General features: G+C 30.4%; 1 pseudogene; it reads right to left on the bottom strand.

Annotated features, from left to right (window-relative positions):
- Positions 1-10,618: 10,618 nt before the first annotated feature.
- On the bottom strand, positions 10,619-10,915 carry LOC149145459 (protein GLUTAMINE DUMPER 5 pseudogene; annotated as a pseudogene).
- Positions 10,916-13,423: the final 2,508 nt, after the last annotated feature.

The following is a 13,423-nucleotide window of genomic DNA, read 5'->3' as shown; positions in this document are numbered from 1 at the left end:
GGACAGCCATCACTCCCTTTTGCAGATTTCTTTTCTTTAATTAATTATCTATTCTTGTCCCATTCTTGCAACAGGCAGTAACTGTTGTAACACAGAGTAGGGGTTTAATAGAGAGTGAATTGTTTATACTATAGATTTTAATACTATTAAGATTGAGTACATACAGTACGTAGTCACCTTTGGAATAATCAGACTTTTCTGGGTTGATAATTTATGTGGCACTTGACTGTTTTATTAATAAACAATTAAAGTGACCAACAAACATCAAAATATGCATTAATCCTAAGTCTTACAACCTTAAATGCTTGAGGATACAAAAGTTTCAAATAAATGAATGTGGGCGAAGTAGAAGAAGTGAGATAATAATGTTCCTTTCCTATCAAATTTCTAAAGCTCATAGAAAATGCAAGATGTTGGAGGATGAGTAACCCTCCTAATTAAGTAAATCATTACACCGATAGGCGCTCTAGAGCTCAATAGAGAGTAGATGTGTAAATCATTGCACCAAGAGGCACTCTACAACCCAATATAGAATAGATGTGTACATATAATGTAAGTATGTAAACAATAGATGTTTACATATAATGTAAGTATGTAAACAATAGATGTTTACATATAATGTAAGTATGTAAACAACTCTAAACATCAGCTATATTTAAAAGTAATAATAATAAAAATTCAAAAGTGATGAGTGCAAACATCTAAATGTTGGCTCAATTAATAATAAAATTCAAATTGTTATATTTGTATTTTGTTATTAACTTATGAAGAGATTTTTTTACAATACCATGAGCCAATACCATGGTTTATTAGTACGGAAAACCCAAAAACCATGACATATTTGACAACCAAAATATTTTATAACAATATGGAAATATTCTTACCCATGGATATTCACCCCCACTTTATAGTGGATATTATTAACTTGTAAAAAAATGGCTTTGTTATAAAACCATGGGTCAATACCATGGCTTATCAATACCACATGTCCAAAAAAACATAACTTATTTCACAATGAAAATTTTTATAACAATAAGAAAATATTCTTAACCATGGATATCCATCCCACTTTACCATGGATATTATTAACTTGTAAATAGTCTTTGTTACAATACCATGGGCCAATACCATGGCTTATCAATACCACATGCCCAAAAAACATAAGTTATTTCACAATCAAAATATTTTATAACAATATGATAGGATTCTTAATCATGGATATTTGCCCCTACTTTGTCATTGATATTATGAACTTGTGAATAGGCTTTGTTACAATAGCATAATACCATGGTTTATTAATACCACATGCCAAAAAATCATAACCTATTTCACAATCAAAATATTTTATAACAATATGACAAGATTCTTAACCATCCATATTCACCCCACTTTACCATGGATATTATTAACTTGTAAATAGGTTTTGTTACAATACCATTGGTCAATACCATGGCTTATCAATACCACGTGCCCAAAAACCATAACTTATTTCACAATAAAAATATTTTATTTTAATTTAATTTATATCATTTTTTAATTGAAGCTAATAGGAAAAGGGTTATAATTAGTTTTGAGATATATCTAAACTCTCGATCCTCATAACTACTAAAAATATTCCCATAGAAATTAAATTAAGGTTTTAATAAGATTAAATATGAGAATACATTTATATTTAAAGATGTGTAATTTATATAATACAAATAGTATTAACAAGAACCAACATAGATCCATCTTGACTAAGGATCCAAACTATGACAAGAAGAAAAGTGAAGGGAAGAGAAGGGAAGAGGGGAGAGAGGGAGGGAGATAGTAACAAAGCTGGAGGGTGGAGAGAGAGAGAATTATGGGGGGAGACACAGAGAAGGAGGTGGGAGAGAGAGGAAGGAAGAGAGAGAGGAGGGGAGAGAGAGAAGAAGAGAAGAAAGAAAGAACAAAGACATAGGGAGATAGAGATGAAGAGAGAGAGAGGGAGTGACAAGGGAGAGATGGAGAGAGCGGGAGAGAGGAGAGTAGGGAAGAGAGAGAAAAGGTGGGGAGAAAGATAGGGAGAGAAGGGAAAGAGAGAGAGGTAGGAACAAAGATGGAGGAGAGAGAGAGTGTGTGTTGAGGGGGGGTGAAAGACATAGGGAGGTGGGAGAGAAAGGGAGAGAGAGGACTAAAGAGAGATGAGGAGAGAGAGATGGACTTGGGGGGGGAAGGAAGAAAGGAATAGAGGGATAAAGGTAGAGGAGAGGGAGTGACAAGGGAGCGATGGAGAGAGAGTGAGGGAGAGAGGAGAGCCGGAGGGAAAAGAGAGAGGATGGAAGAGAGAGAGGAAGAGGGAGGGAAAGAGAGAAATAGATATGAGAGAGAGTGTGCATGTTTTGGGGTGAGAGATATTTATGCTACTTGTCATTCCTTCATAGCATGTCATGCTATGTCACTCATCATTGCTTTCATGATTCGTTGCAAATAGAAGACATACACATCAGTCATGATGTTTGCAAGTGTATCGAATTGTTACTTAACATGGTGAAGCTAAATGTATTGAATTCTAGCTTAACATGGCAGAAGGAAACCCATGTCAACGTGTGTGCAGTAAATAAGTCTGGTTATCTTCAGAGAAACACGGATAATCCCAAAATTTAAAGCTCAATTATTCATAAAGTATTTGAGACTTTAGATGTGCCGCTAATTAGTAATGGAGAGTTACTTCACGTGGTGCTCTAGGGCATAGTTTTGTCGTTGCATGAGTCAATTGTAGCTTATCTATTTGTTTATAAACACTATAAAACTATGCGGTCCAATCACCACCCTAAAAAGTATTACCCTAAAAAGTATTGAGGCGCTAGTGCAAGAAAAATATCTCAAGGATTTATTAATCGTTTCCTTCCTGACACTGTAAGCGATGTGCTTTGTAGCTTAGTGGGGAATATGTATCGATGCGTCTTACTTTATATATATTCGACGGTATCAATTCCGTACCCTTGGCGTGATGTGCCATCAAACTACTCTTCTATTATTCGCTTGGTTTAGTTAAATTCGCATCAAACTGAAAATTTTGAATCTTTTTATCGTTAAGTGTTTCGAAATTTCATTAGGGATTTTACTAGGGATGTAAAAAAAATCATACCTGATTTTATAATTAAAACATGTTTTATATGTTTTATTTAAATTTATTTTTAAAATAATTTTATAAATTAGATAAGTTTGTTTGGGAATATGGTTTTTATAATTTTATAGTTATAATTTAACATTTATAAAATATTTTAAAGTGGAGCTTCAGATTTAGTAGATTTTAAATAAAAATAGAAATTTCGAATTAAATCCAAAATTAAGATGGATCTATGTTGATTTAATTATTAATTATAATTATAATTTTTTATTTTTATTTTAATAATTATTGTTTTTATTATTATTATTATTATTATCATTATTATTATTATAATTTAATTTTATGTAATTTTACTGAGTCAAAATGTTTAACATGACAAGACATTACAACAATTCTTCCATATTGGGCTATAGAGTGTCTCTAGGCACAAATATTGTTAGTAATACTCACAAAGTAAAAGTTATGTTTGATCTTAATACTAGTTATGGTCTTTCCCTCTTTTCATTAAATTGATTAATTAAAAATAAATGTCATATTAACAAGTGTGATATGAAATACGTTATGGTTTTTTGGGCATGTGGTATTAATAAGTCATAATATTGGTTTATGGTATGGTAAATATATTTATTTATTTATTTTAACTCTCGATCTACCAAGAGGGATCAAATGTATTTTCACTCTAAAAGAGGTTTGCATCCCTATAGGCACTTGCTAGATCCAGAGGATGGATCTAGGTTAGGTTAATTTCCTCTTTTAAATTGACTATATTCCACGTGAACCATGGGTTCTCATAAAAGCTCAAAAACCACTAGTAACCTCACCAAGTCAAGTTTACTTTATTATTTTAATTTAAAGTTATTTTTATTTTATATATATATATATATATATATATATATATATATATATATATATATATATATATATACCAACCTAAATCCATCTCAACTCTTTATCTACCAAGAGGGATCAAATCTATTTTCACTCTAAAAGAAGTTTGCATCTAGAGATCTGATCTCTATCACGGCCTAGTAGATCCAGAGAATAGATCCAGAAAATGGATCGAGGCTAGTTTAATTTTCTCTTTTAAATTGACTATATTCCACATGAACCATGGGTTCTCATAAATTGAGGTCAAAAACCACTAGTAACCTGACCAAGTCAAGTTTACCTTATTATTTTAATTTTAATTTATTTTATTTTATTTTTACCATGTAAAAATGTTTAATGTAGAATTACTTTTATTTTATTTTTACCAAATAAAAATGTTCACATTACATTACAATATCTCTACCATACTAGGGGCAATTAATAATAATGAAGTTATAAATTAGTTAATTTTTATAATTCTTTTTAATCTTGGCAATGTCAGATGTATCATGGAGTAAATGTTTTGATGCTTCTCATGAATTGATGTCTATTGGCTTTTACTAGTCATTTAGTTTATAGGGTTGTCGTAGTTATTAGATGGATGGTAGGGATTTAACCTTCACAAAATATGTTACAATATTGTTAATAGTAGCCATATATCAAAGGTTGAGATTTATGTCAAAAAAAGTTAATTCCCTTTCTACTTTATTATTTAAATTCATTAACTAAAAAATAAATATTATATGAACAAGTGCTATATCAAATGAGTTATCCTTTTGTTTTGTAGGCATGTGATATTGAAAAATCGTGATAATTAAATGAAAGTGAATCTCCATGGTAAATAATTTTTTATGTCTTTTTAAATATGTATATATTTAACTCATATATTAATTACTTTATAATTAATAATATGAATAATTATAATAATAAAGAAGTTATAATTTAATTTTAAATTTAGAAAACCAAAATAACATAACTATTTTAATTTTAATCTTTATTCTAATTATATTAAGCCCACTGGTCCTGATGATGGATGGAGTAACCATCCGAAAAGTTGGACGCATTATAAATCCATTACAGAGTTCTCCTCCTGAAATTTCTAACAATTAAAATATTTTGCAAATATTTCAATTCTTTATCTTGATTACTATTGAAAATATTCAATAGATATTTCAACCCTTTATATCTAAATATCCTATAAAAATTAAATTCTTATTCTTCATATTTCAGCTTTTTATAATAAATATTCTATAAATAAATTATCAAATAGACATTTCAACCCTTTATATGTAAATATCTTATTAAAATTAAATTTTTATTTTTCAATTTAATTATTAATAATTAAATTAAAAAAAAAAAATCTTCCTCAAAAATTACCATTAAAAATATTAGATAAATATTTCAACCCTTTATAGTGAAAATATTCAATAGATATTTCAACCCTTTATATGTAAATATTCTATAAAAAAAATTACCATTAAAGATATTCAATAAATATTTCAACCCTTTATAGTAAATATTCTATAAATAAATTATCATTATAAAGATTCAATAGATATTTCAACCCTTTATATCTAAATATCCTATAAAAATTAAATTCTTATTTTTAATTCTTATTTTTCATATTTCAACATTTTATAATAAATAATCTATAAATAAATTATCATATAGATATTTCAATCCTTTATATCTAAATATCTTATAAAAAATAAATTCTTATCTTTCATTTTAATTATTAATAATTAAATTAAAATTAAAGAAAAAAAATTCCTCAAAAATTACTATTAAAAATATTCAATAAATGTTTCAACCTTTTATAATAAATATTCTATAAATAAATTATCATTATAAATATTCAATATATATTTTAATCTTTTACATCTAAATATCCTATAAAAAATAAATTATTATTCTTCATATTTCATATTTCAACTTTTTATAGTAAATATTTTATAAATAAATTATCATATAAATATTTCAACCTTTTATATCTAAATATCCTATAAAAAATTAATTATTATCTTTCATTTTAATTATTAATAATTAAATTAGAATTAAAAAATCCACATCGATCACATCACATGCTTAAAGTTTGATTCCAAATCAGATACAACTATCCAAATAAAAATGGATTGAAATCCTTCAGAAAATTTTCAAGTTTTACTCCAAATTAGATAAACTATCTTCATGGATTTAAAATTCAATAATGTAATATCATGAAACAAAATTTAATTTAAAAAAACACCACATCTAGATATTCGATTGGGATTCGAGAAAAATTACGAAATCTGGATTCTACCTTCTTTCCAACAGATAATGTTAGCAATTATGAAGCCCACTATATTCGCACTGTTTTTGACAAGCACATGCACTGAAATGGCTTTGGCCGAATGCGCTCCACGGAGGGAACATCGCAGCTCATCCTCCGCACAATATTATCTTATTCTTATGCTGCTTCATTATTTTATTCCATTTGAATGATTGACAGCGATTAGTAACAACCCCTACTACAGGCCCATAATTTATTGCATTTCACAGGCTCTTTGAACTGTAATGCATTTCTAGATCACTGAGGCTTGTAAAGGTCAGTTTAAGAGCGCAATACCTATGAGAAATATTACAAGACCTTATAGTTACAGTGAAGCATGCGACCAATCAGTATGGAGTTCGCCTGCTCCATATGTGTTGGGTGCAGCGGGTGCCATTATCGTTCTAATTATAGCAACATTTTTTATTATTGTGCTGCGCTACGGGAAAAAAAGATCAGCTAGTCGCTCAGAAGAAAGTAACAGAGAGGCCAGTGATCCAATCATTGAGTATCATGGTGAGAAGGACATGGTTACGACCATGTCGAATTACTCGGATGAAACAGAGAGAAAAATCATAAATGTGATCATGGCTGGCGATGAGGAGCCAACATTTATTGCTAAGCCAACATTGTCCCAAGGCCCGACCACATAGTGCGTAGTGCTTTTGATTCTACTCATGATCATCCCGAATATGGTGGGACTCTTATAATGTGAGAATAGTTTATCAAGTTTCATGGTGTAGTGTGTACTTGTTCTCTGTTTATATACAGCAAAGCTCTGAATTTGCCTGTATCTTATTCTGATAAAAAATCATTATAGGTTTCATGGTTTCTGTGTCTTTATTCTTCACATTTGCAGCTTTGTTCATCATATTTGGCTGGTTTTATAGTATTTTATTATGAATCAGTATAGATTTGGTGGCTTTATAATATTTTATTATGAATCTGATCAAGACTCTAGCAAACTCTTAAAGGATCAAATTTTTTTATATGGCTGGTTTTATAGTATTTTATTATGAATCAGTATAGATTTGGTGGCTTTATAATATTCTATTATGAATCTGATCAAGACTCTAGCAAACTCTTAAAGGATCTTAAAGGATCAAATTTTTTATAGTGTAAAATTTTGTTAAATATAAAATTGAAAAAACTATTTATATTTAAAAAGATTTGATGCCTGATAGATTAATAGTTAAGATATGGAAAAGATTTGAGGCCGGGTAGATCTATAATTAAGATATATATGGTGTTTGTAATTTTGTTTTTCACATTTTGATTATATCACACAGCTTTCTTTCATTATGTAAATGAAGTATCAGGATTCTCTCTGTTCACAACAGATGCAGAGTCTTGTGTTTCTGATGCAGAGTCTTGTGTCAGAAACCCATGGTTTCGGCACTAAATCATTATGTAAATGAAGTATCAGGTTTCTCTCTGTTCACAGCAGATGCAGAATCTTGTGTCAGAAACCCATGGTTTAGGCACTAAATCAGGTGCCCATCAAAAAACTGCATCGCATTAAGTTCTAAAAGCTCTATGTGCATGAAAAGCACTGGTGTCTTTTTCTCTGTTGGGAAGTGCAATACAAGCATGGCAGGGGTGGGAAGGCCCTGTGGATTGTCTCAAAAATTATTTAAAACTCATGTCTCTGGCTGGCATGATTGGTGGAAGGCATGGTTTTAATTGAGGTACAGAAACTATAATAGTTTATAAAGTTTTAAGAATAACTCCAAGGATTATAATAAAAAATTATTTACAGAAATAGTGAAAAAAAAAAAAGCCTCTCAGAGTTGCAGAAATAACCGTAATCACCTCCTTTGGCTTATGACCTTCGAATCCCGAAAAATGCTATTACATAGGAAGATCTTGTGTTTGGAATCCGGAGAAGATGCTATTACATCTCTACAAGGATTTTTCCTGTGTTAGGAAATAGGACACCGCTTAAAAAATTAAGAATAGTATGAAGCAAAGATGCTACCAGATCTACGGAATGTTTTTAAATTAAATAATCTGAAGCGAAGATGCTACCAGATCTACCGAAGATTTTTACCTTTTCTAGTGACCGGTCACAATTTAAAAAAAATAAAAAAAACATTGATTTGAAACAAAATCAAAAGGGAAAGAGAAAATGGTCCCTCCAATGATCCTTCTTGGTAAGTTGTCGAATTCCATTTCTACTCTTCGCTATCAGATCTACCGAATATTTTAACTGTCGAAATTCTATTTCTACTCTTCGCTATCAGATCTACCGAAGATTTTTACCTTTTCTAGTGACAGGTCACAATCCAGAAAAGCAAAATATAATTAAGAAAATATTGACTTAGGAAAAATCAAAAGGGACAAAAATTCGTACACGGAGAGAAAATGCACCCTCACATGATCCTTCTTGGTAATTTGTCGAAATTCCATTCTACTTCCCGCGGGGTAAGTTGTGAAAATTCTATTTCTGTTTCAACATTTTGATACCATAGGGAAATCTTCATTTCATTTCAAACCTGATCTCGCCGGGTAAGTTGTCCAAATTCCATTTCTACTTCAATATTTTGATATCTTAGGGGTATCTTACTTTCACTCCATTTCTACTTCAATATTGACTATTTATATATTCGATTATTCCATTTTTACTTCAAACATTTTGATACCTTAGGGGTATCTTAGTTGCACATCATATTGTTAGAGACTATTTAAATATTTGATTAAGTGAAAGGATAGATATTTTGATGCCAAAATTCCATTTTGATACCATAGGGAAATCTTCATTTCAATTCAATTCTAACATTTTGTTTGATCCTTCTGGGTAAGTTGTGAAAAGTCCATTTCTACTTCAACATTTTGATACCATAGGGACATCTTCGTGTCATTTCTACATGATCCTTCCTGGTAAGTTGTGAAAATTCCATTTCTGCTTCAACATTTTGATACCTTAGGGGTATCTTAGTTTCACTTCATATTGGTAGAGACCAAGTACATATACCTTAGGGGTATCTTAGTTTCACTTCATATTGCTAGAGACTAAGTATATATTTGATGAAGGATAGACATTTTGATTCCTTATGTATCTTCTTTTCCTATTGTCAGGGGCTAAATATATATTCGATTTAGTGTAAGGATATTATTAATGGCAATCTAATTAAGAAGAGCCATATATAGAATATAATCTCCATTCTGTTTAACAATGTCTTAAAAAAATGATAAATGTTTTGAATATTTAAACTTGAACATTTCAACGTTGCTTTCATTATTTAGCAGCTGGAAAATAATGTAAGCTCATGACATAGCCAGGAAAAATCCCATTTTCCGTCCAACTTGGGTTCTGGTCTAGACCATGGGCTTGTTTTGTTTTTGTTTCATAGATTGAGGGAAGCTAATTCTTTGATGAACCAACGGAAACCCCCTTTTTCTCCATGGGCTATAGCCACCTTAAATAACAGTGGAATCCCTCCTTTTATCCCTCTGTCATAGTCATAATGAATCACTCAAACATCCCACTTCTAGGTCTAGTCTTACTAATATCTGCTTTCTTCCTTTCTTTCTATTAAAGATTTGCGGACTTGGTTCAGCTGGGATCTGGATAAAGCCATGGATAGCCAAATTATTAATGCATGATAAAGACATGGATAGCAAAATTATCAATGCTTTAGTGTTTTTAGATGAGCACATTGTCTACTGATTTAGATACACTGAAGAAAGAAAGATATATGAGAGTAATCTTAAAGCTGAAATCCAAATTGCTACTGGGGAAGCTCCCTACTTTCATCCCTCTGCCTTAGTCATCGCGAATCACTCAAATATCCCACTTCTAGGTCTAGTCCTACTAATATCTGTCCTGAAAACAGAGGCTGTAATCAATAGCTTTCTTTCTTTCTATTTAAGATCTAGACTTGGTTCAGCTCTGATCTGGATAAAGCCATGGATAGAAAAATTAGCAATGCTTGATCAAGCCATTGATAGCAAAATTATTAACGCTTTAGTGTATTTAGATGAGCACATCGTCTAGTGATTTAGATAGACCGAAGAAAGATAGATAGATGAGAGTAATCTTAAAATAAAATCAATATTATGTTAATCAAGAGATTCAATGTTTAAATCTTTCGGATAAATCCAATCCATAGCTGTATTATGTTGGTTATGTTAACCAAGAGATTCAATGTTCGGATAGATCCAATCCAAAAACACTAAAATCCAAATTAAAAGAGTAAAATACTGCCAAAATCTTCAATCTACATCGATGCTTTAGAATCTGCCATTTCCGATAGATACATAAACTACACTCTTAACACAAAAACAAAACAAAACTGCGCTCATATAGACATATGAGTGGCCACTGTACGCATCTGAGACCCCCATCTTCAAGCAGCCACAGGCGTCGGTGTCGCAATAAAGGTGGGATTTTCATCGCCAGCCATAATCACCGCCACTTTCTCACCTTGTTCCTTATCAACCTCATCTTTCCCATCCTGCCGAAGGGCTTCGGCACCATGGGCTCCGGTCGAACTGGAAGAACTCCGGCAGGAGCAAACCAGAACCACAATGGCTAATGTTATGACAAGGAACATGGCAGCCACTCCGCCCAACAGATAGGGAACCGGGGACTGCCATGCATTCCCAAAATTCGTTCCATTGCGGTTACCACTGTAATTCTTCATTGAAAAACAAGTGCTGCCGGCTCTCCCCTTTCCTTCTCTTCTAACAGATTCAGCCCACACATTGATCAAGATTGAGGTGGCGACCTGCGGGGCAATCATAAAGAACATGCTCTTGGGTGACCGGTGAAGACTTGCCGTGCACGCCAAACGTTATAAAGCGTCACTGGTAGAGGGTTTAGGAAAATTGAGGGTAGAGGGTTTAAGCAGACACGGAGTTCTCTTCTCGTGTGTTTATAACACCCTATGGGGTTTGCAGGGGAGGACCCAATCCAGTTACTTGGGTAAGAAGGTTCAGGATGGCAGAAAATCTTGAATGCTGTGGAGTTTTCGTGGCGGAGGAGTCGCGGAAGACTGTGAGTCTGGAAACTCAAGCGGCGTCTTTTCTCCGCGTTTCTTATCGGAATTGATTGTGTTTAACGCGTGTCGGGCAAGCAATGGGTGCATGCAAAGATAGCTGTTAAACGCGAACATCTCTCGGCGTTTTTACCAAAACGATATCAATTGACATTAAAAATGTTTGGGGTTGCGTGCTGCTCATTGCTGCTACGTGTGGCGGCGTAGAGAGTTTATATTTGCCCAGAATGGGAACCAATTACACAAAACTTTAGAGTTAAGTTTCTTCTTAATTAGTGGTTTACATTAACGCGGACAGCGATGATTGGAACTAATCACACAATACTTAGTTTAGTTTTCCCTAGTTTTGGGGACCACACGAAACTTAGTTTAGTTTCCCTAGTTTTGAGTTTTGTTTGGTAATGGGACGTCGTTCCCTCTTAATTATTTGCAATTTTTGTATTGTCTTGTGAGATTGGGAAGGTGATCTTACAACAGAATTTCATTGCAAAATTCATATTACGTTATATGATGTTTATATAGCGAAATATATTGATACTTATAGATTACTCATAGATTTTAAAAATATAAAAAAAGTATAAAAATTAATTAAATTAAAATTTTATTTAAATTAGTGTTATTATTAATTATAAAAAAAATATTTAAATCATTATTATTAATTAAAAAGTATATGAGTTAAATATATATATATATATATAATAAAAAATTTAGTTATAAGATTTTTTTATTTTATTATGGACATTTATAATTTGAAAATAGGTTTTGTTATAATATTATGTGTTAATATCATGGCTTATCTATAACATTTCAAAAAACCATAACTTATTTTACATGATACTTCTTCATATGATTTTTTTTAATTAATTAATTTAATTAAAACGACTTTTGTAATAAATTTTAACCGTTAATTTATTATTATTACTAAAAATATTTTAAAATATTCCTTGGAGGTTGAATCTCGACCACCAACTTAATAGTTATTGATAATAGAAATAAAATTTTGGAAAACTTATTCTAAAGTAAAGACACATATGAACATAATAGGCCCAGTGCTCAAATATGTTTATACACAATTATAGTGACACACCTAGATATTTTATGGGCATAGTCTATCATTTTTCACCAAATACACCATAATTCCGCAATAAAATTTCAAGATTTCTTCTTGTTTAAAATACATTTTTGAATGCATAAATGGATTTAACACCCTTGACAACTCTTCTGGCACTCAATTATGTAGATTAAACAATTTAAACTCAAATTTTTAAAAATTTATATCAAATTTTGATTAAAATTAACTAAAAAAATAGGCCAAAAAAGGTAATTTAATTTATAAATTAAACTACACCTATTTTATCTCCATACATACAGTGGAATGATCTTTCAATTCATTAAATTTGAGACGTGGCAAAGTTTGATTATATAATTATAAATAAATATGTGATAACTTTTCAACTCCACTTTCTATTAAGTTTGGTACATAATCCTAAATTATATAAATTCTAATTTTTTAATCAGATGCAACATTTAACACCTAAATAATAATTAATATTAATCATAATACTTATAATTCAAAAATTTCATTTAATGTTAACCAGACACGTCAACAACGTTGTTATCAGAAGAGATTACTCTCCACAATTCCAAAATAAAAATCCTTATAAATACAGTTACATAATATTAAGTTTATCTATATCTCTATAAATATATATATATATATATAATTTAATATATTTATATTAATTTAAATATTTTTAATATTTAACTATAAATATATTTATTTTATATAATAATATAATTTTTGAAAAAAAAAATTAGTTTAAAGTTATACTTATTTCATAATGTTATCATATTAGGTAATTCATATTTATATTCACTTAACTATTACAACAATAATTGGCATTAAAGCTCATGAAGTTATTAATGAAGATTAAATATAAGTGGAGAATAATAATCACTTTTTCCAACCACTCTCAATCAACCTTTTTTATATAATAAATTATAAATATAAAATTTTATTTCAAAAATAAAAAATATATCATATTAATAATATTTAATAACAAATTCTAAATATAAAATATAGAATAATGACTATATTTTATAACAAAAGCAACATTTGCATAATACTTTTATTATTTTGTACATATACATTTC

The sequence above is a fragment of the Pinus tabuliformis genome, chromosome X (genome assembly GCF_031772625.1).
Source record: "Pinus tabuliformis cultivar Carrire ecotype Pingquan chromosome X, CPIR1, whole genome shotgun sequence".
Taxonomy (NCBI): Eukaryota; Viridiplantae; Streptophyta; class Pinopsida; order Pinales; family Pinaceae; genus Pinus; species Pinus tabuliformis.
Note: the sequence above shows the minus strand (reverse complement) of the source record. Positions and strands in the feature narration are given on the sequence as shown.